This window comes from Artibeus jamaicensis, unplaced genomic scaffold (assembly GCF_021234435.1).
Source record: "Artibeus jamaicensis isolate MK-2021 breed Jamaican fruit bat unplaced genomic scaffold, CSHL_Jam_final contig_700, whole genome shotgun sequence".
NCBI classification, from domain to species: Eukaryota; Metazoa; Chordata; class Mammalia; order Chiroptera; family Phyllostomidae; genus Artibeus; species Artibeus jamaicensis.
This window is the reverse complement of record NW_026521930.1, coordinates 11,397,750-11,425,370: the sequence shown is the minus strand read 5'-3', so window position 1 is coordinate 11,425,370 and position 27,621 is coordinate 11,397,750. Positions and strand designations below refer to the sequence as shown.

At 39.2% G+C, this 27,621-nt stretch overlaps 1 long non-coding RNA gene across 1 annotated transcript in view; it reads right to left on the bottom strand.

Annotated features, from left to right (window-relative positions):
* Nucleotides 1-27,483, bottom strand: part of LOC128628338 (uncharacterized) — a 33,285-nt gene extending 5,802 nt beyond the window's left edge. Inside the window, exons 1-2 of the long non-coding RNA XR_008392717.1 lie at nucleotides 27,052-27,483; nucleotides 26,901-26,960 (exon numbers count right to left, since the gene is read on the bottom strand). This is a non-coding gene — a long non-coding RNA (uncharacterized LOC128628338). The remainder of the gene's footprint in view (nucleotides 1-26,900; nucleotides 26,961-27,051) is intronic.
* Nucleotides 27,484-27,621: the final 138 nt, after the last annotated feature.

Sequence of the window (27,621 nt, the reverse complement as noted above, 5' to 3'; positions counted from 1 at the left end):
AAGAAAGAGAGAGAGAGAAAGAGGAAGGAAGGAAGAAAAAGACAGACAAGACTTTCATTTCCTACTTTGGAATGTAAAATCTTGGAAGCTGTCACTACCATACTTACAACAAGAAAAAGGCTGAACTAACTGGAAAACAACAAGTCTTTTCAGCTCCATCGGAGAATTGAGGTCAAGGATGGAACGCTACCCAAACAACTAGAGAAAAAGATAGGCAGACACACAAAGCCACAGCTTATCGGAGCAGACGCCCAGGGCAGAAACAGGCAGGAAAAAGCAAAGCATAACTAATGAACTGCTGGGGGCTCAGTGTGGACAAGTTTGAGAGTTAATGAAATTTCAGGAGGGCCCATTCTTAAGGTGACCCCCATCCTTTTTTGAGTTTTACCTCAAGGAGCCCTACCAGGTCCTCACAGCGGAGGTCTCGGTGGGGGTTGAGGGGGGAGGAAACTTGTACTTCTGGCACAGGGAAAGGAAAAGCAGCCATTCTGAGGTATGCCCAGAGTACTCTGTTCTTGTTAAGGCCTGTCCTCAGGGTAAACTGTTTAATCAGAGCTTAACTTACTGGGCTTCTACCAGAACCTAACTGACTTGGGGAAAGGGAAATGCCCAATTCTAGACTCCTCTGCCTTTCTATTTCATACAAGGAGAAAAACACCCACACAGAAAAGCACTTGTGAAGGTCACAGGCTGGAGGCACAGGTTCACTAAAAAACTAAGATCTAATCAAAGAACTAATGAACACTTCGCCACATCAAAAAGGCTGGTGTACAACAGATGGTGAAATTGCACTTCTCAGAACTTATTTAAGAAATCTCTAGGAAAACCCAAAGACAACGGAGGAGACAAAAACCAGAACACCAGAGGAAATTTTAGCTCTGACGGCTATAGCTATAGCCAACAGCAAACACAGCCTAACTCCTAGCCAGATAAAATGTCACACCAAAGGCCTATTTTTCTCAGTTGCTTTTATCCAGTGCACTGTGTCTAGCATTAAGAAATTCCAAAGCAAGACTTCCGCCAAGATGGAGGCATATAGGTGGAGACGCCTTGCTTTCTCACACAACCAAGTTTAGAGTCAACTAAATATTAGCAACAGAAAACACAGCCAGAACACAGAAAATTGAACTTTTCGGAAGTCTGATAACAACAAATTCTTCAGTCTGACCAGTAAGAGGGGGGAAACCAGCAGCTGGCAGAGCAGTGTCACACAGGAAAACTCGGTCAGACAGACTCAGGCGTGGGGAACCCAGGTGCAGGGTTGCAACGGGTGGACCCCGTGAGCGACCCAGTGAGCGACCGTGGGGAACCAGCGAGGGGGCAGGGCCGAGATTTGACTGTGGTCGTGCATTCGTGCGCAGATAGACCAGCGAGGGAGTGGGCGGTGAGAAGGGCCCCAGCAGGCCCCAGCTGCGAGCAGCAGCAGTGGGTGCTGCCATTTCCTGCTCTGACCCCGCCTCCATATACAGCGTCATAACCCAGCGACCTGAGTAGCCCTACTCTGGTGAACCACCTAAGGCTCCGCTCCTCACCCTGCGGTGCGAAACTGCAGAGGGGGTCGCCATTTCCCCGCTCTGACCACGCCCCGACATACAGCGTCACAACCCAGCGACCTGGGAGTCCAAGGCTCCGTTCCTCACACTTAACGGACGCAAACAGACCAAAAATGGCTCAAGAAGATCTCAAAGCCCCAGAGCCTATTAATCTAAGTGATGAAGAAATAGCAAAACTCTCAGACGAACAGTTTAAAACACTGGTGATCAGGATCCTCACAGATCTGGTTGATTATAGCCACAAATTAGAGAAACATATGAAGGCGAAACTAATTGAAATGAATGGAATTGCACAGGAAACCAACAGCGATGAAAAGGAAACTGGGACTCAAATCAATGGAGTGGACCAGAAGGAAGCAAATAATGGCCAAACAGAAAAGAGTCAAGAAGCAAGAATTTAAAAAAATGAGGAGAGTCTTAGAAACCTCCAGGACATCTTTAAACGCTCCAACATCCAAATTATAGGGGTACCAAAAGGGGGAAAGGAACAGCCACCAGTGGAAAACTTATTTGAACAAATAATAAAGGAGAATTTCCCCAAGCTGGCAAAGGAAATAGACTTCCAGGAAATCCAGGAAGTTCAGAGAGTCCCAAAGAAGTTCGGCCCAAGAAGAAACACACCAAGGCACATCATCATTACATTAGCCAAGATTAAAATGAAGGAGAGAATCCTAGAAGCAGCAAGAGATAAGGAGACAGTCACATACAAAGGAGTTCCCATCAGACTGTCAGCAGATTTCTCAAAAGAGACCTTACAGGCAAGAAGGGGCTGGAAAGAGGTATTCCAAGTCATGAAATCCAAAGACCTACAACCAAGATTGCTCTATCCAGCAAAACTTTCATTTAGAATGGAAGGACAGATAAGGTGCTTCTCAGATAAGATCAAATTCAAGGAGTTCATCATCACCAAGCCCTTATTATATGAAATGTTAAAGGGACTTATCTAAGAAAAAGAAGTTAAAAAAACATGAACAGTGAAAGGACAGCAAACTCACAGTTATTAAGAACCACACCTAAAACAAAAGCAAACTAAGTGAACAGCTAGATCAGGAGTGGAAACATAGAAATGAAGATCTCAAGGAGGGTTAGCAACAGGGGAGTGGGAGGAGGAGAAGGGGGGAGAAGGTACAGAAAATAAGTAGCATAGATGGTAGATAGAAAATAGATGGGGGACAAGAATAGTATGAGAAATATAGAATCTCAAGAACTTGAGACACATGGTCATAAACTAAAGGGGGAGTAATGGTGGGGATGGGGGAGTAGGGTGGAGGGGAATGAAGAGGGGAATAGGACAACTGTAATGGCATAATCAATAAAAAAATAAAATTTAATTTAAAAAAATTCCAAAGCATACTCAAAGAAAAAACACAGACTTTGAAGAGATATAGCAAGCAACAGATCCAGCCAGACTCAGACATAGCAAATATGTTATAATTATCAAGGCAGGAATTTAAAGCAAGTATGATTAGTGTGCTAAGGGCTCTAATGCAAGAAGTAGGCAACATGCAAGATCTGGTGGGTAAATATAAGCAAAGAGATAAAACTTTAAGAATCAAAAGCAAATGCTAGAAACCAAAAAAAATGTAACAGAAAGAACTTTTTTGATGGGTTCATCAACAGACTAGACACAGCCAAGGAAACAATCAATGAGCTTGAAGAAATGTCTGAAGAGATTCTTGAAACAGAGTATCTACGAACTGTGGGACAATTACAAACGGCTTAATACATGCATAGTGGGAATACCAGAAGAAGAGAGACAGGAACAGAAGTACTTGAGTCAATAATGGCTGAGACGTTTCTAAAATTAATGGTAGATGCCAAACCACAGGTACAGGAAGCTCACAGTACACTAAGCAGGATAAATATAAAAAATCTACATCAAGGTATATCATATTCAAACTTCAGAAAAATCCAAGACAGACCTGTAGGGGCACAAGAATAAGAATTACATTAGACTGCTCATCAGAAACCAGTCAAGCAAGAACAGACTGGAGGAAATATTTACAGCATTGAAAGAAAAAACAACAACAATCTAGAATTGTAAAGAGAAGTAAAAACTTTCTTAGGCCAACAAAAATTTAAGAGAATTTGTCACCGGTAGATTTGCCTTGCAAAAAATATTGAAAGTTCTTCAGAAAGAAGGAAAGTGTTTTGGGTCAGAAAACACAGATCTATATAAAGAAGAGTGTTAGAGAAGGAATAAATGAAGGCAAAATATTTTTTCTTATTCTTAATTGACCTAATAAGTTTGTTCAAAACAATAATGGCAATAGGGACCAGGTGAAAAAGATGAAAAAATTAACAAACAAAAATAATAATGGCAACAATGTATATGGTGATTTAGCTTTTATATAAGTGAAATGAATGGCTACAGTGTCCTAAAAGATAGGAAAGGATGGAAAGGGAAAGACTGTCATAAGTGCTTGCCCTAAAGTGGTATAGTATTAGTTGAAAGTGGACTTGGGAGTGGATGTTGGATAAGGATAAGAGAGAAAAAGGAACAGAGAAAAGTGAATAGAGCATAAGAGATTGGTGGGATACCATTTACTAGAGCAATTTACAGCTTATGAAATAAATGTATATTGCAAATTCAGGGGCAAACATTTTTTAAGAGATTTTTTTTTAAGTATAATGATATGTTAAAAGAGTGGAAAAATGTCATCATAGGAAATGTTCAATTAAAGCCAGAAAAAGCAGAAAAAGAGTGGAGGACAAAACAAAAACAAAGAAAAAAGGCAATGGATAGAAAACCAACAAACATAATAGCTTTTGATCCAACAGTATCAGTAATCATTTTAAACATCAATGGTTTAAATAAATACACCATTTTAAAGAATAAGAAAAACAAGACCCAGTCCAGGCTGGTGTGGCTCAGTGGATTGAGTGGCCTGCAAACCAGAGGGTCGCTGGTTTGATTCCCAGGCAGGGCACAAGCCTGGGTTTTGGGCCAGGTCCCCAGTAGGAGGTGCTCGAGGTGCAGCCACACACTGATGTTTCTCTCCCTCTTTTACTCCCTCCCTTCCCCTCTCTAAAATAAATAGAATATTAAAAAATTAAAAGACCCAACTATCAATATCTATACTTTAAGCTCTGGCCGGTGTGGCTCAGTTGGTTCAAGCATCGATCCAGAATCCAAAAGGTTGTAGATTCAATTCCTAGTTGGGGTACATGCCTGGGTTGCAAGTTCAGTTCCCATATGGGGCACTACAAGACGCAACTGAGTAAGTTTCTTTCTCACACTGCTGTTTCTCTCCCTTCCTTTGCCTCTCTCTGAAATCAATAAACATGTCCCTGGGTGAGGATAAAAAAAAGAAAGGAAAAAAGAAACACACTTTAATATAGAAACACAGATAGATCAAAAGTTAGGGGATGGGTGATACATACCATGTTAACACTAGTCAAATGAAAGCTGGAGTAACTATATTAATTTCAGACAGCAGATTTCAGAGTAACAATAATTATCAGAGCTAAAGGGGGATGGTGATATAGCTGTACTCAACATCACCATTAATCAATCAAATATAATAGACTTCCATTGACTACTTCATCCAACAACAGAATATGATTCTTTCCCAGCTTACATGGAATATTCACCAAATTAAATCATATTCTGAGCTATAAAAAACACTTTTACAAATCACACAATTTATGGCCTCAGTCCACAAAAGTATTAAACCAGAAATTAATAATGGAAATAGCTGGAAAATTCCAAAATACTTGGGGATTAGATAATACATTTCCAAATAACACATAGGCCAAAGAAATCTCAAGAGCACTTAAATATTTTTAACTAATGAAAATGAAAATATAACATCAAAATTTGTGAGATGCAGCAAAAACAGTGCTTAGAGGAAAATTTATAGCATTGAATGCATGAAATTGTAAGAGAAGAAAAGAACTGCCCTGGCTGTTGCAGTCAGTTGGTTGGAGCATCGTCCTATAACCTAAAGGTTGCAGGTTCAATCCCCATTTCAGGTGTGTACAATTGCTGGTCTGGATGTGTGTAGGAAGAAATCAATCAGTGTTTTCCTCTCATATCAATGTTTCTCTCCCTTCCTCTTTCTCTAAAAGCAATAAAAAAAAATGTCCTTGGGTGAGGGTTGAAAACAAAAAGATCACCCTGGCTGGTGTGGCTCAATGGATTGAGTGGTGGCCTCTGAACCAAAGGGTCACCAGTTCCATTCCCAGTCAGGGCACATGCCTGGGTTTCAGGCCAGGTCCCCAGTAGGGGCATATGAGAGGCAAACACACACTGGTTTGTTTCTCCCTTTTTCCCCTCCCTAAAATAAATAAATAAAATCTTTTAAAAAATCTAAAATCAATAATCCAAGATTCCACTTTAGAAAATGAGAAAAAGGGCAAATTAACTCTAAAGCAAGCAGGAAAAATAAAAAAATTAGAGAAGTCAATGAAATTGAACACATAAAATCAATAAACTAAAAGCTAGTTCTTTGAAAAGATCATTAAGATATATAAACCACTAGCCAGCCTAACTAAGAGAGAGAGAGGACACATATTACTACTATGCAAAATGAAAGAGGGGACATAACTACAAATCCTGTGGATATTAAAAGGGTAATAGAGGAATACTATGAGAAACTCTATGCCCACAAATTAGATAACTCAGAGAAAAGAGGCCAGTTCCTTGAAGGCACAAGCTGCCAAAACTCACACAAGTAGAAACAGATAATGTGAGTAGTCCTATATATACTAAAGTAACTGAATCAACAATAACCTTTCAAAACAGAAAGCACCAAGCCCAGATGGGTTCACTGGTGAATTCTACCAAAAATTTTGTAGGATGTTGTATCAATCCTCTACACTCCTTTTCAGAAGACAGAAGCAGAGAGAATACTTCCTAACTCTCTCTGGTCTGCATTAACTTTGTACTGAAACCAAACAAAGTTATTACAAAAAAAAAGAAAACAGACTAATATCTTTCATGACTACAAATACAAAAATCCTCAACAAAATATAAACAATTTGAATCCAAACTGCATAAAAATCATGACCAAGTGGAATTTATTCTGGGCTTGTTCAAAATTCAATAACCAAAGCCATCACACTAATAGACCAAAGAAGAGAAAATCATATATTAATAGATTGAAGAAAAAGTACTTTAGAAAACTCAATACCCACATTATATCTTTTTTTGAAAACTGACTCAGTATACTAGGAATAGGGAGGAACTGCCTCAACATGATAACAGACCATCTACAGAAAACTTACAACTAAAGAGTGACATCAGCAAATTGGATGATTAGGAAGATCTAAGCCCTTGTTCCCAAGGAGAAAACAACAATAAAAAACAACCAAAACTGGCTGAACTAACCTTACAGGAGATCTGAAAAAAGTCAAATGTCTCTTGTAGCTAAGCAAATGCTCAATTAATGCCAACCCTACCTGGCATGGCAGCATTTTGCTCTACAGAATGCAGTAGCCCAGTTCCCTCCCTCAAAACAGAGGGAGTAGAGCACACCTTATTTGCAGTGTTCTAACTCATCTTGGGCTGTCAGAAAGACTGAGCTCTGTCTCACCTAACTTGGATCTCAGCCAGAGAAAAGCAGCAGGAATCAATCATAAAATCCATAGGTAGAACAAAGACTCTCAGCCACCTGGAACAAGAGTTTATAAATAAAGACATATAATAGAAAATGTAAGACTACAAAGAGAAGCTGGAGAATAGACTCTTTGAGAAGTTAAGGCTTTCAAAACCAGCCATGTATATAAAGCAACTTAAAAAGCCACACATAGCCCTAAGCAAAACATATCCTCAGGAAAGACCAGAGAACACCTGAACCTTTCACCTGGGGCTAATTTGTAGGCTCATACCAAGTCAGAGAAAAACTTCCCAGGCACAGCATTAGTCTGCAAGAACATGGAGAGGTAACTGCTTTTTCAAATACCTAATTTCTTTTTAATTGTCTTTTATAGTGTATTTTATTGATTATGCCATTACAGTTGTCCCCTTTCCCCCTTCATTCCCCTCCACCCTGCACACCCCCTCCCGCCCACATTCCCCTGCTTTAGTTCATGCCCATGTGTCGTAAGTTCTTTAGCTTCTACATTTCCCACACTACTCTTGCCCTCCCCCAATTTTCTTCCCACCATCTATGCTTATTCTCTGTACCTCCCCCCCCCACTCCCCTGTTGCTAACTCTTCATATGATCTCCATTTCTGTGGCTTCGCTCCTGTTAGGTGTCCACTTAGTTTGCTTTTGTTTTAGGTGTGGTTCTTCATAACTGTAAGTTTGCTGTCATTTTACTGTTCATATTTTTTATCTTCTTTTTCTTAGGTAAGTCCTTTTAACATTTCATATAATAAGGGCTTGGTGATGATGAACTCCTTGAATTTGACCTTATCTGAGAAGCACTTTATCTGACTTTCCATTCTAAATGAAAACTTTGCTGGATAGAGCAATCTTGGTTGTAGGTCTTTGGTTTTCATGACTTGGAATACCTTTCCAGCCCCTTCTTGCCTATAAGGTCTCTTTTGAGAAATCTGCTGACAGTCTGATGGGAACTCCTTTGTAGGTGACTGTCCCCTTATCTTTTGCTTCTAGGATTCTCTCCTTCATTTTAAACTTGGCTAATGTAATGATGTGCCTTGACGTGTTCCTTCCTGGGTCCAACTTCTTTGGGACTCTCTGAGCTTCCTGGATTTCCTGGAAGTCTATTTCCTTTGCCAGAATGGGGAAGTTCTCCTTTATTATTTGTTCAAATAAGGTTTCCACTCATGGCTGTTCCTCTTCCCCTTCTGGTACCCCTATAATCCGAATGTTGGAGCATTTAAAGATGTCCTGGAGGTTCCTTAGTCTCTCCTCATTTTTTTGAATTCTTGTTTCTTCATCCTTTTCTGTTTGGTCATTTTTTCTTCCTTCTGGTTCGCTCCCTTGATTTGATTCCCAGTTTCAGTTCCATCACTATTGCTTTCCTGTGCATTTCCCTTCAATTAATTTAGTCTTTATATGTTCCTCTAATTTGTGGCTAAAATCAACCAGTTCTGTGAGCATCCTGATCACCAGTGTTTTGAACTGTGCCTCTGATAAGTTGGCAATTTCTTGTTCACTTAGATTTACCAGCTCTGGGGCTCTGAGTTCTTCTTGAGCCATGTTTTGATCTGTCCGCGCCTGTTACGTTTGAGGAGAGGTGCCTTAGATGTTCACCAGGGCAGGGCCACCCAATTCGCTGGTTTGTGATGCTGTATGTGGGGGCGGGGTCAGAGAGGGAGCAATAGCAGTTCTCTCTGCTCCCTCCCGCCCAGTCTGCCTCACCACTCACCCCCCTGCCTGTTTATCTCCGCACAAAGGTGTGACCTTGGTCAGCCCGCCACCCTGCACTGGGTCCTGTGTGCTCTGTCTCAGTGCTCACTTCTTTGCTGGTTTATCTGTGAGCAAATGTGTGACTGCGGTCAGCCTGCTGCCTTGTGCTGGGGCCTGAACAGTCTGTCTCAATGCTCATCCCTTCACTGGTTTATCCTCGCACAAATGCGCGACCGCGGTCAGCCAGCTGCCCCGTGTCTTCACTGGGTCCACCTGTCACTACCCCATACCTGGGATCTGCGCCCTTGGCTGCCTGTGCACCTGGGTCAGGGGATCTTTTTTGCCTGACTGCTCCACTGCTGGCTCCGCCCGTCTCACCGGTTTAGCTGATCGTTCATTGTTGTCGGACTCCATATTGTTCGATTTTCTGTGACTTGGCTGCGTTTACTGTTGCTAAAACTTTGTTGTTTTTAGATTTGGTTGTACAAGAAGGTAAAGTGTTTCCACCTACACCTCCATCTTGGCGGAAGTCCTGCCTTTCATGACTTTGAATATGTCTTTCCAGCCCCTTCTTGCCTATAAGGTCTCTTTTGAGAAATCAGCTGACAGTCTTATAGGAACTCCTTTGTAAGTGACTGTCTCCTTATCTCTTGCTGCTTCTAGAATTCTCTCCTTCATTTTAATCTTGGGTAACTTAATGATGATGTGCCTTGGTATGTTCCTCCTTGGGTCCACCTTCTTTGGGACTCTCTGAGCTTCCTGGATGTCCCAGAAGACTATTTTCTTTGCTGGATTGGGGAAGTTCTCCTTTATTATTTGTTCAGATAAGTTTTCCACTTGTTGCTCTTCCTCTTCCCCTTCTGGTACCCCATATAACTCAGATGTTGTAACATTTAAAGATGTCCTGGAGGCTCCTAATTTTTTTTGCATTCTTGTTTCTTCATTCTTTTCTGTTCACTTGTTTCTTTCTTCCTTCTGGTCCACTCCATTGATCTGAATCCCAGTTTTCTTCCCATCACTATTGGTTCCCCGTACATTTTATTTCATTTCACTTAATGTAGCCTTCATTTTTTTCATCTAATTTGTAACCAAATTCAACCAATTCTGTGAGCATCCTAACCACCAGTGCTTTAAACTGTGTGTCTGAGAGGTTGGCTGTCTCTTCATTGTTTAGTCGTATTTGCTGTGGAGCTTTGATCTGTTCTTCCATTTGGGCCTTTTTTTTCTTTTTCTTTTTTGCGGGGGTCAGGTTGTACCTGTTACATATGAGTGATGGAGCCTTAGGTGTTCACCAGGGCAGGGCAACTCAGTCACTGGGTTGTGACAACGTATGTGGCGGCGGAGTCAGAGAGGTAACAATGGCACTTGTTCTGTTCTCTTGGATTTCAAATCCTCTGCCACTTCCCACAAGAAAATTGGGCCCTTCTGATGCTGGGTCCTGGATGGGTGGGCTTGTGTATGTTCTAGGACCCTGTGGATCACTCCAACAAATTCTCCTGTGAGGCTAGGAGTCTCTCCCGGCACCTTTTCAATGGTGCCTTTAGGCTTTATTTCCTGGTGCTGGAGCCCTGGGTTGCGAGGTCTGTCTCGTTGCCCATTTTTGCTTAGTTTATCTGCGCACAAATGTGTGACTGAGGTCAGCCCCCTGCCACCTGCGCTCCCAGGTCTGGCAGCCACTACCTTTTCCTGCCACGACCCCACTCCACCGGCCACCAACTCTGCCCTTCTTACCGTCTGGTTGAATGGGTGTCAGACTTCCATATAGTTCCATTTTCTATCTGTTCTGGTTGTGTTTTTGTTTCTAAATCTTTGTTGTCCTTAATTTTAGTTGTACGAGGAGGCACAGTGTTTTCACCTATGCCTTCATCTTGGCTGGAAGTCAAATACCTAATTTTTGACAACAGCAAAAGACATACAAAAAGAAACAAGAAAACACGGCCTATCCAAAGGAACAATATAAATTGGCAAAAATCATCCTTGTGGAAGCACAAACATCAGACAAAAACTGATTACTAAACAAAGACTTGAAAACAACTGTCTTAAATATGCTCAGCCTATCCAAAGGAACAATATAAATTGGCAAAAATCATCCTTGTGGAAGCACAAACATCAGACAAAAACTGATTACTAAACAAAGACTTGAAAACAACTGTCTTAAATATGCTCAAAGAGCTAAAAGAAACCATGGAAAAAGATGAATTCAGATCAGGACAATGAAATACAAACAAAATGAGAATACCAACAAAGAGAGAAATTATAAAAAAGAACCAAACTAAACTCTGGAGCTAAAAAATACAATAACTGAATTAGAAAATTCACTAGAGAGATTCAACAGCAGATATGAACAGGCAAAAGAAAGAATCAGATACTAGAAGGCACTTGAAATTACCAAGTCTAAGGGTCAGAAAGAAAAAGGAATAAAGAAAAGTGAACGGAGTCTAAGAGATTTGTGAAACACCATAAGTAGACCAATGTACAGCTTATGATACTCATAAAAAAAGAGCACTAGAGAAGAGAGATTTGAAGAAATAATTGCTGAAAACCTTTCCAAATATGATGAAAGGCATGAATCTACAAATCCAAGGAGCTCAATTAATCAGTAGAATAAACTAAAAGAGACCCACACTAAGACACAGCATAATCAAATTATTGAAAGATAAAGACAGAGTATCTTGGAAGCAACAAGAGAGAAGTGACCCACTATGTACAAAGTATCTTCAATAAGACACTCAGCTTGTTTCTCAACAGAAACCTTTGAGGTCATAGCAGATGATACATTTAAAGTGCTGGAAGGAAAAAAACCCCAACAACTTAGAATTTCATATGTGGAAAAATTGTCTTTCAAAATGAGGGAGACATTAAGATGGTCCTAAATAAACAAAAGCTGATGTAGTCTGTTACCCTAGACCTACTTGAAAAGAAATGCTAAGGGGAGTCCTTCTGGTTGAAAGGAAAGTATGCTAGAAAATGACTTGCAGCTGTATAAAGATAGAAGATAGATGGCAGCAGGAAAAAAGGAAAACCAAATATGAGATAGATTTACTCCATATAAGAAGCTATAGGCATAAGTCTATAGGAGTTGGGCAGGGCTGATGATGAAAGGACATTGTGGACATCACTCATTCCTAGGGTTGCTGGGAGTCACAGCCAACTCAGTGGTACATAACACACATATACAAAGATGTGGCTAAGTGTAAAGGTAAATTACTGTAGTATTGGTTTGTAACTCTAGTTCTTATTTTCTTTTTTTTTTAAGATTTTATTTATTTAGTATTATTAGAAAGAGGGGAATGGAGGGAGAAAGAGAAGGAGAAAAACATCAATGTGTGGTTGCCTCTTGCATGCCCACTACTGGGAACCTGGCCTGCAACCCAAGCATGTATCCTGACTGGGAATCAAACAGGCAACCCTTTGGTTTGCAGGCCAGCACTCAATCCACTGAGCCACACCAGCCGGGGCTCCACTTCTTATTTTCTACAGAATTTAATAGACAAATGCATAAAAATAATTAAAAATATGTGTTAGTGGGTACACAACATGTAAGTACATAATTTATAACTATATTTAAGTACATTAATAACTTAAAGTGGGGAGGGGGACAGAGCTATAGAGAAGTAGATTTTGTGGGAGATTAAAGTTGAGTTGATATAAATACAATTTAGATCGTTAAACTTTAGAATGTTATCTGTAATCTCCATAACCACAAAGAAAAGTATGGAGAATATACACAAAAGGAAGTGAGAAAGGAATCACAATGTCACCACCCAAAGCCAACCAGATACAAAAGAAGGTAGTAATGAAGGAATTAAGAAACAAAAAGCTATGACATCCGAAAAAATAACAAAATGTAAATGTAAGTCCTTACTGATGATTATGTTAAATGTAAGTAAATTTTTAATTTCCCCAATCAAAAAGCACAGATTGGCAGAATGGATTAAAACCACATTCAAAGTATATGCTGTTGACAAGAAACACACTTTAGGTCTAAAGTCACAAATACGTTGAAAGTGAAATGATAGAAAAAGATATTCCATGCAAATAGAATGCTGGAGTGGTTCATATACTAATATCAGATGGCTTTAAGAAAAAACCATTACAAGAGACAAAGAAGGACACATGGAAATAAAAGGGTCACTTCATCAGGAAGATAGAATAATATTATAAATACATAAGTACCAAACATTAGAGCTCCTAAATATATGAAACAACATTGAGAGAACTGAAAGAAAAAACAGACAGCTCTGGAAAAATAGTAGGAGATTTCAATACTCTGCTTTTAATAATGAACAAAACAAACAAAGAAGCTCAATAAGGAAACAGAGTACTAGAATAACACTGTAAGTCAATTGGACTTAATAGGAATACACAGAACACTCCAACCAATAACAGTAGAATACACATTTTTCTTAAGTGTACATGGAATAATCTCTAGGACAAACCATATATTAGATCAGAGATGTCTTAACAAACATAAAAAGACTGAAATACAGCCATATGCTATTTAACATTTTGGTCAATAATGGTGGTGTCAGGATTATAATAGAGCTGAGAAATTCCAAATCCTAGTGTCTCTGAAGCCATTGTAAGGTCATAGCACAACACTATTAGCCTGTTTGTGGTGATGCTGGTGTAAACAAACCCACCACACTGCCGGTTATATAAAGGCATAACATATACAATTATATACAGTATGTAATATTTCATAATAAGAGACTATGTTACTGGTTTATGTATCTAATATACTGTACTTTTAATAATTATTTTAGAGTCTACTCTTTCTTCCTAATTTTTAAAGATTTTATTTATTTATCTTTAGAGGGGAAAGGAAGGAGATAAGGAGAGAAATATCAATGTATGGTTGCCTCTCCTGTGTCCCCCGCTGGGAACTGGCCTGCAACCCAGGCATGTGCCCCGACTGGTAATCGAACCACGATACTCTGGTTCACAGGCCCACACTCAATCCACTGAGCTACACCAGCCAGGGCTCTACTTATTTTTTTTTAAGTGCTGTGCAACAGTACACCATGTTATACCAGTAATGGCCTCACACATCTCAAGCTTACCATGTCTTTTTCTTGTATCATTTTCTCTTGTGCTTGATTTAATCTCATAACAATATGAGATTATAATAGAGCTGAGAAATTCCAAATCCTAGTGTCCTTCCAAATTGTAAGGTCGTAGCACAACACTATTAGCCTGTTTGTGGTGATGCTGGTGTAAACAAACCCACCACACTGCCGGTTATAACCATATATACAAACCATATATTAGATCAGAGATGTCTTAACAAACATAAAAAGACTAAAATACAGCCATATGCTATTTAACATTTTGGTCAATAATGGTGGTGTCAGGATTATAATAGGATTATAATCTCATATTATAACAATATGAGATTAAATCAATCTCATATGAGGTCAATCTCGTATGAGACCATGCAGTAATATGCTAGGTCTATAGTCTAGAAGGAATAGGCTATACCACTAGATGGCCTAGGTGTGCAGTAGGCTATACCATCCAGGTTTGTGCAAGTACACTTGATGCAGTTCACACAATGATGAAATTGCCTAATGACACATTTCTCAAAACATATCCCCATTGTTAGGTGACACATGACTGAAACACAAACCATCTTTTCTGATGACAACAGGATGAAACTAGAAATCAAAGACAGAAGAAAATGGGAAAATCCACAAATATATAGAGTTAATCGACATGCACTCAAACAACCAATGGGTCAAAGAAGAAATCGATGAAGTTACAAAATACTATGAGGCAGATGAAAATGAAAACACAACTACTAAGACTCTGGGATGCAGCAAAAGCAGTGCTGAAGGAAATTTATAGCTGTAAATGTTTACATTAAACAAGGCTATCTCATATTGGTAGCCTAACTTTACACCTTAAGGAAAAAAAGAAAGAAAGTAAACCAAACTCAAAGCTAGTAGGAAGAAGGAAAAAATAGAGTACAGATAAATAGAGAGTAGAAAGCAACAGAGGATCGGTTACATTTCTACAAACTAACAATGAACCCTAAAAGGAAATGGAAAGAATTCCATGTACAATATCATCAAAAAAATTAAAATACTTGGGAACAAACTTAACCAGAGAGGCAAAAGACATACACTAAAAAGTACAAATCATTGCTCAAAGGAATCAAAGAAGACATAATAAATTGTAATGCATCCCATGTTCTAGAACTGGAAGACTTAGTATTGTTAAAATGTCACTATTACCCAAAACTATCTACTGATGCATGTAATTCCTACCAAAATCTCAATGATGTTTTCGAAAAAATAGGAAAATCTATCTTAAAATTCTTATGAAATCCCAGAGACTTCTGGACAAGACAGAGGCATAGGTGGATACACTGTACCTCCTCTCACAACCAGAAGAAGGACAACACATTTAAAAACAAAAACAACCAGAACTGACAGAATACTGAACTGTATGGAAGTCTGACAACCAAGGAGTTAAAGAAGAAACGTTCATCCAACCAGTAGGAAGAGTAGAGACAAGCAACCAGGCAGAGAGGACCCTCTGCAAGGAAGCGGCTGGTGGACCGGCCCAGGCATTATCTGGCAGAGTGCGTGGTCCCATATTTACAGTGCAGTAGACTGGGAGGAACAACTGGGGAGCCAGACAGACCACACAAACACCCTGGTTTCCAGTACAGGAAATAGAGCCTGAAAGCCTCTAACTAAAAAAACCTGTGGGGGTTGAGGCAATGGGACAAGTGCCCAGCCTCACAGAAGAGTTTTTTGGAGAGATCCACAGGGTCCCAGAATATACACAAAACCACTCACCCAGGAATCAGTACCAGAGGAGCCCAATTTACTTGTGGGTAGCGGCAGAGAGGACTGGAAGCTGGCAAAGAGCTAAACAAGCCACATTGCTCCATCTCAGAAGCCTCCTCCATATACAGGGCCAAACTCGAAGTGGGTGGCCCCACTCTGGCAAATACCTCAGTCACCATTCCTTACTACATAACAGGTGCGCTGAGACAAAAAAATGATCCAAGTGAAAGAACAGATCAAAGCTCCAGAAAAAAATACAACTACCTAATGAAGAGATAGCCAACCTATCCAATGCAGAGTTCAAAACACTGATAATCAGGATGATCACAGAATTGGTTGGTATGGTCACAAAATAGAGGAATAAGTGAAGGCTGTGAAAAGTGAAATAAAGGGAACCAACAGTGAAGGGAAGGAAACCAGGACTCAAATCAATGATTTGGACCAGAAGGAAGAAATGCACATTCAACCAGAACAGCATAAAAGAAAGAAGAATTCAAAGAAAAAAAAAAAAGAGAGGAGAGGCTTAGGAACCTCTGTGACAATTTTAAACCTTCCAACATCCAAATCATAGGGGTGCCAGGAGGAGAAGAGGAAGAGCAAGAAATGGAAAACTTATTTGGAAAAGTAATGAAGGAAATCTTCCCCAATCTGGTGAAGGAAATAGACTTTCAGGAAGTCCAAGAAGCTCAGAAAGCCCCAAAGAAGTTGGACCCAAGGAAGAACACACCAAAGCACATCATTATAACATTACCCAAGATTAAAGATAAGGAGAGAATCTTAAAAGCAGCAAGAGAAAAGGAGACAGTTACCTACACAGGAGTTCCCATAAGACTCAGCTGATTTCTCAAAAGAGACCTTACAGGCAAGAAGCATCTGGAAAGAAGTATTCAAAGTCATGAAAGGCAAGGACCTACAACCAAGATTGCTCTATCTGGCAAAGCTTTCATTTAGAATGGAAGGGCAGATAAAGTACTATCCAGAGAACATCTAGTTAAAGGAGTTCATCACCACCAAACCCTTATTATATGAAATGTTAAAGGGACTTATCAAGAAAAAGATGAAAATATGAACAATAAAATGACAAGAAACTCACAACTATCAACAACAAAACAAAACAAAAACAAAAACAAACTAAGCAAACAACTAGAATGGGAACAGAATCAGAGAAATGGAGATCACCTGGAGAGTTATCAGCAGGGAGGGAGAGAGGGGAGAATGGGGGGAAAGGTACACGTAATAAGCAGCATAAATGGTAGGTACAAAATAGACGGGGGAAGTTAAGAACAGCATAGGAAATGGAGAAGCAAAAGAACTTATATGTATGACTCATGGACATGAAGGGAGTGGAATGCTGGTGGGAGGGGAGGTGCAGGGAAAAGGGAAATAAAGGGGAAAAAAGGGGAAAAATGGGACAGCTGTAATAGCATAATCAATAAAATATACTTAAAAACTGTAATGTACTTTTAAAAACAAGCTTAAAAACATTAAGACTGTTATACAAGACATGAAAGAATATTATAACTGAAACAATACATGAAAGAATTTTATACATGAAAATAATTTATACTTGAGATTCTATAACATGAATTTAAAAATTCAGAAATTCAACAATTTAAGAATTAGAAATAAAAGAAAAAACTTCTGAAATAAATACTAAAGTAGAAAAAATATGAGAGCAAATAAACACTTAACTACTCTTTTAAGATAACTAGCAGGTAAAAAAAGACTTTAATGAAAAACAAAAATAAAGGTAAAAACAATCTAAGATAAAGTTACAAATGTTGAAGATTGGCAAAAAAAAAAACAAAACACTCAGATAATGGGGTTTCTGGAAAAGAAACCAAAGCTAGAATCAGAATAAATGCTAAAAACTAAAAATGAGCCCTGTCTGGGTTGCTCACGTGGTTGGAATGTTGTCCCGTACTCCAAAATGTTGCAGGTTCAATTCCTGGTCAGGGCATATAACTGGGTTTTAGGTTGGATCCCTCGTCAGGGTGTGTACAGAAGACGACCAATCAATGTTTCTGTCTCACACTGTTTCTCTCTCCTCTCTCCCTTTCTCTCACTCTAAAATCAGTAAACATATCCTCAGGTGAGGATAAAAACATTAAAAATGAGTGTGTGACTCAAAAGGAAAAGAAAGTTATAAATATATTTTAAATCATTTCCATCAGACTTTTTGATAGTGACACTTGAGCCAGAAGAAAATGGGAGACACAGATTTAAAATACTCAAGGAAAAAAGAAGTGTGATCCAAGAATTTTCTAGCCAGGAAAACCAATGACCTTCAAGTATATATATTGCACCATCACTAACATGCAAGAACTCAGGGAATATTGTTCTCGTGAGTGCTAAATAAAGAACATAGTAGAGAACCACAGAGAGTAATCAGAAGACATCAACATAAGGAACTGATGAGTTAGATATAGTTACTTATAAAACAAAACAAAATGAGGGTTAAAGGAGATAATAGTATGTAATGCCTATATGATCTGACAATGCAGACACAGTACATTGTAAAAAAAAGTGAAAGGAGACTAGAAATAGTATAAGCAAAAAAATCTTTTTAATTTTTCCAATAACCATAACCAGTTGTGATAGTATTTGATATATAGACTGCTGTATGTGTAATATAGAATAAAACAAAAGTAATTCTGGAATATTTTCTTCTCTTTCTATCCTCCTCTGTATCCTTGAAAATCAGGGTTCTTAATATAGACAAAATAAATACATATGTCACATAGAAGACATTATGCAAAAACACTGAACTCAGATAGAAACAGTATGAACCCACAAGGTATTTTCTCTCTTACACATACACACACTCTCCTAGCTCCGATGGCGGAAAAGGCCTAGAAGCAATGGCCAGTCTGGTACCAAAGAGCATTCCTAGCATCAAGATTGTGGTTTTGAATGACAATTTCCCACTAAAAGAAACCAAGGTTTCTTGGAGAAATACCTAATTCCAAGTGTGGAGATGGGAAATGAATGAGTCTAAAACATCTTGACATACCAGTGAAGGAGTTCAGAACATGTCACTTCAAAACAAGCAGGTTTGGCATATTGATCATTTCAGCTAAAGGGACTTGAACACAGCCCAGATACAAAAAAACAAAAACACAACACTCTGATTTTTCTTCTTTTTCTCAAAACAGGAGATGAAATTCCTGTATGAGAGATGTCCTCCCTATAGCAGAAGGACAGTAACAGTCTCATCATCAAAGAGAAGTTGAAACTGAGAGAATTCTATTTTTTTAAAAAAACCTTGTTAAAAATAATTCTCATCTTTCTTTAGCCTTCCCCTACAGTTTAGTCACTTTCCACAACCGTCTCTCTCCATTTAATATAACAGCAAGTAAATTTTATAATTTCTTTGGGTCTTCATTATGAAGGTTCCTGTGTCACGTAAAATTTGTATTAAGTATATATGCTTTTTTCCTGTTGATCTGTCTTACATCAATTTAATTCTCAGGCCCAGACAAAAAGAACCCTGAGAGGATATAGGTAAAAGGCGTGCCTCTCCTACTCCAGATTTCAGGGAAGCAATCAATGACTACTAGGGCTGTGTCAGAGGGACTCAGGGGCCAAGTTGAAGGGGCTTCCCCACTGGCCAAAGACAGGATCATTTGAGCTTCAACAAGGATAGTAACTTCAATGAATTGAAAACCACAGAATAATTCAAATCCATGAATAATTATTTTTTTCAAGATATAAGAGAAAGTTACAGAGGTAGTAGAAGTGAGCCAGCTGCAGTGTGTAGGCTCAGGAAACAAGTTACATACATAAAAGGGTTGTTGGAGTCTAGGAGAGAGAAAGGCAAAGGCAAGGCACCTGGGACGAAGAGAGGGAAGGGAAAGTTACAGGCGTGCTCCTGAGAGGGACAGAGTGCTTGTAATGATATTTGAAAAACTACTGGTACCTTCTGGAGATGACAAAACCAACTCATTACTTTGAAAACTGGACGAAGGAAAGAGTCAAAGATGTGACTCTGTCTCTCCTATGTAAACTATACCACTGAGTAACTTAATAGTAGATATGGGGCAGGTTGGCCTTATAAAATTGTCCCAGCTAATATTTGAAAACAAAATTATATTTAGAATATCACTATCATACAATCTCCAGTGCAATAACAGAACTAGGGACTAAATAATAATGGCTGCTATTATAAAAAAACAACAAACTAAAAACCAGACATTATATGCATCCTGATAAATACACCACTATCTATAGTCATACCAAAGGGATTAAATCCAAGTCTGATCCAGCTGTAAATTTGCAGGAATTATAGAGGGCAGAGGAACACATCAAACTGTACTACAAATACGGTAATCAACAAAACCCAAACTGTGGAAAACCCTACTACGAATCACTGCCAATGTCTGTCAGCAGATGCATGATAAGGAAAAAGAGGGGAAGTATGTAGATTAAGAAACTTAAAAAGGTGTGTATATATATATATATATATATATATATATATATATGGATAAGACTAAACACAGGAGGTTAGGTAGGGTACTGGTAAGATTACAGGCATGATGGCCCACTTAGCTGTGTAAGAATGTGAAGAGAAGGCTAAGGGGTCAATGGACTAGAAGTTCCTATTAAGATAAAAAAAAAAAAAAGATGTGGTAGTAGCCAATCACAAAAATGTAAACCTCAGATTCCCTGGGATTTGGGGAAGAAGTATAATTTGGTGAGGCGATCAATTTGTATTTAGACAGATCTGGGCTGAGTTTTGGATCAGCTTTATTAGCTCTGTGACCTTTCCAAATTATTTACCCTAGGCCAACTTCCTCATTTATAAATAAGTATAATAATATTTATCCCGTAGGGCTTTTCAAAGGATTAAAGGAGATAATAGATGGAAAAGACCAAAGAAAATGCCTAGGAGACAATTCATAAATGTTCTTTTCTTCCTAGACGTAAAATTCAGTATTTATTTGGGGCCAGCTCAGGTTCAAAACTAAAATGTTCCTATACTAACTATATGCAGCTTTTCAATCTCTGAAAAATGTTTGTTACCCAATCATGTGAATAGGACTAAACATGGTAAATGATATGACTAAAGGAATGTGACATAAGTATAAAATGTGAACTTTTGAAAGGAAATGCATACTCATGAATTTTCCTCATACCACTTGCCTAACCCAATGAAGTACTTAGTGAGGCAGTAAATGGAACCTGGCACACTTTTAAAAATAAAAGGCTCATTAGTACAATCATTAAAAATAAGCAAATATGTATTATAACATGTTTTTCACTGTATATACCACATTTTGTGTACCCATTCATCCACTGAAGGGCATTTGGAATGTTTCTTCCTTCTGGCTATTGTTGAGTAGGAGTACAAGTTTTTGTTTGAACACCTTTTTTTTTTTTTTTTTTCCCCAGTTCTTTAGGCAAATACCTAGGAATAGAATTACTGGGTCACATGGTATTTCTGTTTAACCTGTTGAAGAATCACTAAATTGTTTTCTACAGCATCTACACCATTATGAACCTCTAGACATATATGAGGGTTCCACTTTCTTCACATCCTTGCCAACACTTACTTTCTGTTTTGGGTTTGTGTTTTTTTAAACAGCTCTCCTAGTGAATATAAAATGGTATCTCATTGTGGTTTTCACTTGCATTTCTCTAATGACTAATGATGTTGAGCATCTTTGGGGGGGCTTGTTAGCCATTTGTATACCTTTTTCAGAGAAATATCTTTTCAAGTATTTTGCCCATTTTCTAACTGGGTTGTCTGTCTTTCTGCAGTTGTGTTGTAACAGTTCTTTGTATGCTGTGCATACTGGACCCCATTAGATACAAGATTTTCAAGTATTTTCTCCCATCCTAGGAATTGTCTTTCCCTTTCTTGATAGTATTCTTTGAAGCACAAAAGTTTTAAATTCTGATAAAATCCAACTTATCTTTCATTGCTTTCCTTTGCTTTTGGTGTCATATCTTGGGTCCATTATCACATCCAAGGTCACCCCAGCACCATTCATTCAAAGGATTATTCTTTCCCCATTAAATGGCAGGCAAGAAGGGGCTGGAAAGAGGTATTCCAAGTCATGAAATCCAAAGACCTACAACCAAGATTGCTCTACCCAGCAAAACTTTCATTTAGAATGGAAGGACAGATAAGGTGCTTCTCAGATAAGATCAAATTCAAGGAGTTCATCATCACCAAGCCCTTATTATATGAAATGTTAAAGGGACTTATCTAAGAAAAAGAAGTTAAAGAAACATGAACAGTGAAAGGACAACAAACTCACAGTTATTAACAACCACACCTAAAACAAAAGCAAACTAAAAGGACAGCTAGAGCAGGAGTGGAAACATAGAAATGAAGATCTCAAGGAGGGTTAGCAACAGGGGAGTGGGAGGAGGAGATGGGGGGAGAAGGTACAGAAAATAAGTAGCATAGACAGTAGAAAGAAAATAGATGGGGGGGCAAGAATAGCATGGGAAATATAGAATCTAAAGGACTTGAGACACATGGTCATAAACTAAAGGGGGGTAATGGTGGGAATGGGGGGTAGGGTGGAGGGGAATAGAACAACTGTAACAGCATAATCAATTTTAAAAAAATAAAATAAAATAAATGGCATTCTTGGCCAAAATTAATAGTCTGTGAATGCATAGGTTTATTTCTGGACTCTCAATTCTATTCCATATCTGTACGTCTAGTCTTATGTCAGTAACAGTCTTGATTACTGTAGCTTTATAGTAAGTTTTCAAATCAGAAGTATGCATCCTTCAACTCTGTTTTTTCCAAGACTGTTCTGGTTACTTATTCCTTGAAATTCCATATGAACTTTAAAATCAGTTTTTCCATTTAAGAGGAAAATGGCTATTGGAATTTTTTAAAAATACTTTATTTTTAAAGAGGGAGAGAAACATCAATGTGTGGTTGCCTCTCACATATCCCCTACTGGGGACCTGGCCCACAACCCAGGCATGTGCCCAAACTGGGAATTGAACTGATGACCCTTTCGTTTGCAGGCTGGCACTGAATCCACTGAACCACACCAGCCAGGGTAAGGCTACAGGAATCACATTTAACCTGTACATCACTTAGGGGAGTGGTGCCATCTTAATTGTATTAAGTGAAAGATGACTTAATTTTAACACTGAAATTATGAGTGCCATTATTAACTTTACTAGGAAAAATGCTGCTTTGCAGTTGAGGCAAGCAAATGGAAGATTTGGTCTCAGCAAATCTGCATGGAATCTCCCCTTAAACCCATCTAGCAAAATTAATAGAGCTATATTACACTGAAGGGAGCAGTGGCAGACAAGAGAGAAATGTGGCATACTCTAGAATGACTTCTGTCCACTTTGACATGTAATAATTATTTCCCCTCCTGATTCCAACAATTTTGGCAGTGTAGGAAACAGGATTATACAAGAGTAAAAAGCACTGGGAAAGCAGACAACCCTTCCCTTGTTCAATCTGCCCTCTTCCCAACCCTTGCCAAGATAAATGAGAGGGAGCTAGGCAAATTTTGGTTTTGATTTATAACCAAACCACAGAACTGGAACAACGGCCTTTCACTTCTTCCACAAAACTGTTTAAAACATTAACTCAATGTAAGATGCCAAAAGTTTTCAAAGGAAATATTCCAGGAGGGTAAGGAAGTGACAATCATAGCATATTCAACTTTTGCTTGTTTCCCCTGGACCCAAAAAATGATCTACTACTATGGGCCTGGAAAGAGCCTCTACTTGAAATACATTGTCTTAATTTTTTCACACATTTCTGCATCCATTTTCTTTCTGATAAACCTTGGAAGGCTTATCAGAAGCCTTGGAAGACAAAAGGATAATCCTAACCTTTTTAAAAAAAGATTTTATTTATTTATTTTCAGAGAAGGTTAGGGGAGGAAGACAGGGAGAGAAACATTTATCAGTTGCCTCTCGTATGCGCCCTTACCAGGAAGTGAACCTGCAATCCAAGCATGTGCTCTGACCGGGAATTGAAAATGACCTTTTATTTCATGAAACGCTCAACCAAGCCACACCAGTCAGGGCAATCCTGACTTTTTAATATATTAAGTGTTCCTTCATGTTACTAGCTTGCGTGATTTAGCAGTGCAGCTCTGCCACAAATGCTGCAGTATTCCCAATAAAATAACATGGATCTAATAACATTGTTTCCGGACGCCTCCTTTAGTTTAGTCACATTGAGTATGACTCCTGCCTAGTTCTAGTGGAATAGTGCAAACCTCAGACTTCTCCTGAAGCTAAATCACAATAAGGTCCAGGTCAAAGGGGCTCCCATGGTTGACCTTGGTCCAAAGAGAAAGCTGCCCCAGAACTTTGTTCCTTAAAGGGAAGAATCATGTCTCATTCTAAATCCCAATTACCCTTCACCCAGTTTTTTTTTTTCCTGAGGTTTAAGTGCACTTTTATTAGAAAGGGAAGCTGTCAACTAAAACAGCAGCAAATGAAGAATAAAAAGGAACTCCCCTGTTGCTACAGATATACAAGCCCTCCACTGTATGACACAGGAGGCATTTCAATGTGTGACTCCTAGCCCAGAAATGCTGAATGCTTTTTCATTCAATCTAATACTTCTGGATTCCTACCTGAAGGGAAAGTTGTCTACTACTAAAAGGAAGCCCCCAAAGCAGAGCAAGGGAGAGAATGTAGAAATTAAGAAGTTATGTAAAACACTCCTTAAACTGTAATTAACCACCTTTTCATATCTTCACAGTAACACAAAACAGTCATTTACAGAACTGGTTCAGATTACTTTAATACCAGATACATTTTTAGTCCTCTATGTGTTTGGAAGTTACTTATGTTTATGTGAAATGAAGCTATTAATACTTTTGTACAGCAGTAACTGCACACCAGGAAGGCCAAGACAAACACAAATCAAGAAATGGGAGTTTTCCCAAAGCTGCAGTGTGGAAAGACTATAAACAGTTGATTCCATACACATGAATGGGTTTCTTTGCTCTAACAAACCCAAATGGAATAAGGAATGGAGATGTGTATAAAGGTTTCTGGAGGGAAGAAGGACAACGCCCTGTACATAGTTAGTTTTCTGCCCATTCTGCCATGTCACATTTTTCTCCGGCACTGTCTGAGGTCCATAATGTGAGGGTGTCCCTAAGCATCTGCATGATGAGGGTGCTGTTTTTGTATAGGTTTCCATTCAGTGTATGGAGTTCTGCAATGGCCTCAACAAAAGCCATTTTAGCCAGTGTGCAGGCAAGCTCTGGGTTATTCAGGATCTCATAGTAGAATACAGAGAAGACCTTACTCTCTGGATTAGTTATGTTGGCTATTAAATACTTATCCAACAATTCCAGGACCGTTGTGCAGATGGATGGCAGCTCCAACTCCACTATCTCCCCATAGTCCTCAATCAGTTGCAACTTCCTGTGTAAGGTCCTCCAGGTGGACCAGTGGCCCCCAACTATGTTCTTGTAGGCCACCAAGAGCAGGCTACACTCCTCGTTGGGGATTGCAGTTCGATTCCCAGTCAGGGCACATGCCTGGGTTGCAGGCCAGTTCCCAGCAGAGGACCCAGAAGAGGCAAGCATACATTGATATTTCTCTCCTCTCCTTCCCTTCCCCTCTAAAGATAAATAATTTTTTAAAAAACCTTTTTAAAAAGTAAATAAATAAACACATTAATTAATTAAATTTTTAAAAACCTCTATGGTTAGATTGCAGAAGAGGAAGGTTTTCTTACACACTTCTTAAGAGATTTAAATCCTAAATTAGACTCAGGCCCTTAATTTTCAATTTGGAGAAAAATAAGTGCCACCTTTGCAACTGTCCTGCACATCATCCCAGCTGCATCCCTGTGCTTTAATCATTTAAAAAAATTTTTTTTCTGTATCTTATGTTTTGACATCATAAAAATCTTGCTGGTGGGAAGACTGCCCTTTCCAGGGCTAATTCCTAAAGATAGTAATCAACTTACTTGGAAGCAGCCTCTCAAATGCAAAATAATCAACTCCTTTAAGTCTCACAGATCAAGCAAATATTACCCCTGCCCTAAATCATCTCAGGACCAGGTACATGGCAACTAGAAACCACTGCTACTGCCCTAGACCTGCCAAAATTACTCAAACTAGCTAGTCCTAAAACATTTACCCTGCCCTGCCTTGCCTTTCTCACAGAACAAAGGGTCTGACCTAAGCTTTCCCCTAGCTCCTGCTTCTGCCTCCTGGACAAAATCATTCTGCCGCGTGGCGTGCCTCTTCTCTCCAGAAATGTAATACCTTCTTCTTTCAATGGCATTGGCCTTTCCATGTTGTCACTCAGGCACCACTATAAATTAAAATTCTGTCTCTAAACATGAGAGACACCTCCCCCTACCTATTCCTCTGTGCTGCCTACAACTCTTGTGCTAACTGATCCAATCAATTGGAAATTATATTACAAACTAGCTTAGGTTTCCAAAACCAAGTAATATCTCCTAAACTACTTCATAGGGAAAATGTTCTTGGGCCCTGCCTGAGTAGCTCACTTGGTTAGAATGCCATCCTGATACACCAAGGTTGCTGGGAAAGAAATAGGTCTTGAAAGTTCTATTAGCATTTTGCACTCAGCACTCAGAACCAAATGTAGTACAACCCAGCAATTACTCACCTAGTTGTATGTCCAAGTGAACTAAAAACACAAAACTTGTACATGAATGTTCACCACAGCATCATTAATAATAGCCAAATACAGAAACAGCTCAAATGTCAATCAACTGACAATAAACAAAATGTGGTACATCCATGCAAGGAAATATTATGCAGCCATTAAAAGAAATAAATCGATTCACGCTACAACATGGACCTTAAAATCAGTATGTTCAGTAAAAGCCAGACAGAAAAGACCTCATATTGTGTGAATGAACACATTTATATAAAATGTACGCACTCGGCAAATCCTCAGAAATAGAAAGCACATTAGTGATTGCTAGGGGATGGAGTTGGGGGAATGGGGAGGGAATGCTAATGGTACAATGATTTCTATTTGTACCGTTACAAATGGGGTTATAAAATGTTCTGGAATTAAGACAGTGATGACGGTTGCATAACTTTGTGAATGTCCTAAAAACCACTGAATCATACATTTTTAAAAGGGTGAATTTTATATGTGAATTGTATATATTTAAAAAACCTGTATGTATTCTCTTCCCACCAAACTTACTCTTTCTGTATTCCATTATTCCAGTGCTCTGGCCAGAAACCTACAAATTCTAACACATAATTAGGTCATGGCGTTTCAAATGCCTTACTATCTCTCCATTCCAACTGCTAATTCAGGACACCCTCATTTCTCACCTAGATTATAATGGCCTCCTAACAGGGCTCCAGTCTTGCTACTCCAGATCCATTTTCACACTGCAAGTAAAACTCTTTAAAATCAAAATCTTCAATGGCTTCCAATGACTCCAGGTTGAAGTCCAAAACCTTAACGTGATTTGTAAACTACCTTAAATGGTGGCCAGTGGCGAACCCCTCCAGCCAGACTGAAGACCACGGGTATCACATCGGCCTCGCCACGCACCGGATGGTGCTAACACCTCCCAACCTCTAGGGCTCCACCTGTTCGCTACCGTCCCCAGAAAGGAAGGTCTCCCTCCCCGGTAAGCCTTATCTGGTGCGTCTCCAAATTCCTCCTCCCTCCGTTTACTCGTTGGTTCCTCAGGCAGGTGTACTGGAAGGGCCACCATTGAATATGCAAACATTTCCTGTGTAAATCGTTGTGGACCCAAAATTCAACTTAAAACTGCGCCGGTGTCCTGAACTCACCCCGACTTTTCCTCAACACTTAACAGACTTTCCCGGACGCCACTGCTGAAGCCGCAGACACCATTCGGGTCTGCGGCCACACAGCTCTCTAAAACACCTCGCGACGCACCTCCTTCCTATGCCTCACGCCCCCCGAAGACGCCCCCCCAAGACGGCCCCCGTTTCCCGCCTAGGCCGCGGAGGAATATGGGAAGCAAGCCTCCCTAAATGCTCTGAGCCTGCGCCAACGCCTGCGCAGACGCAATTCTCT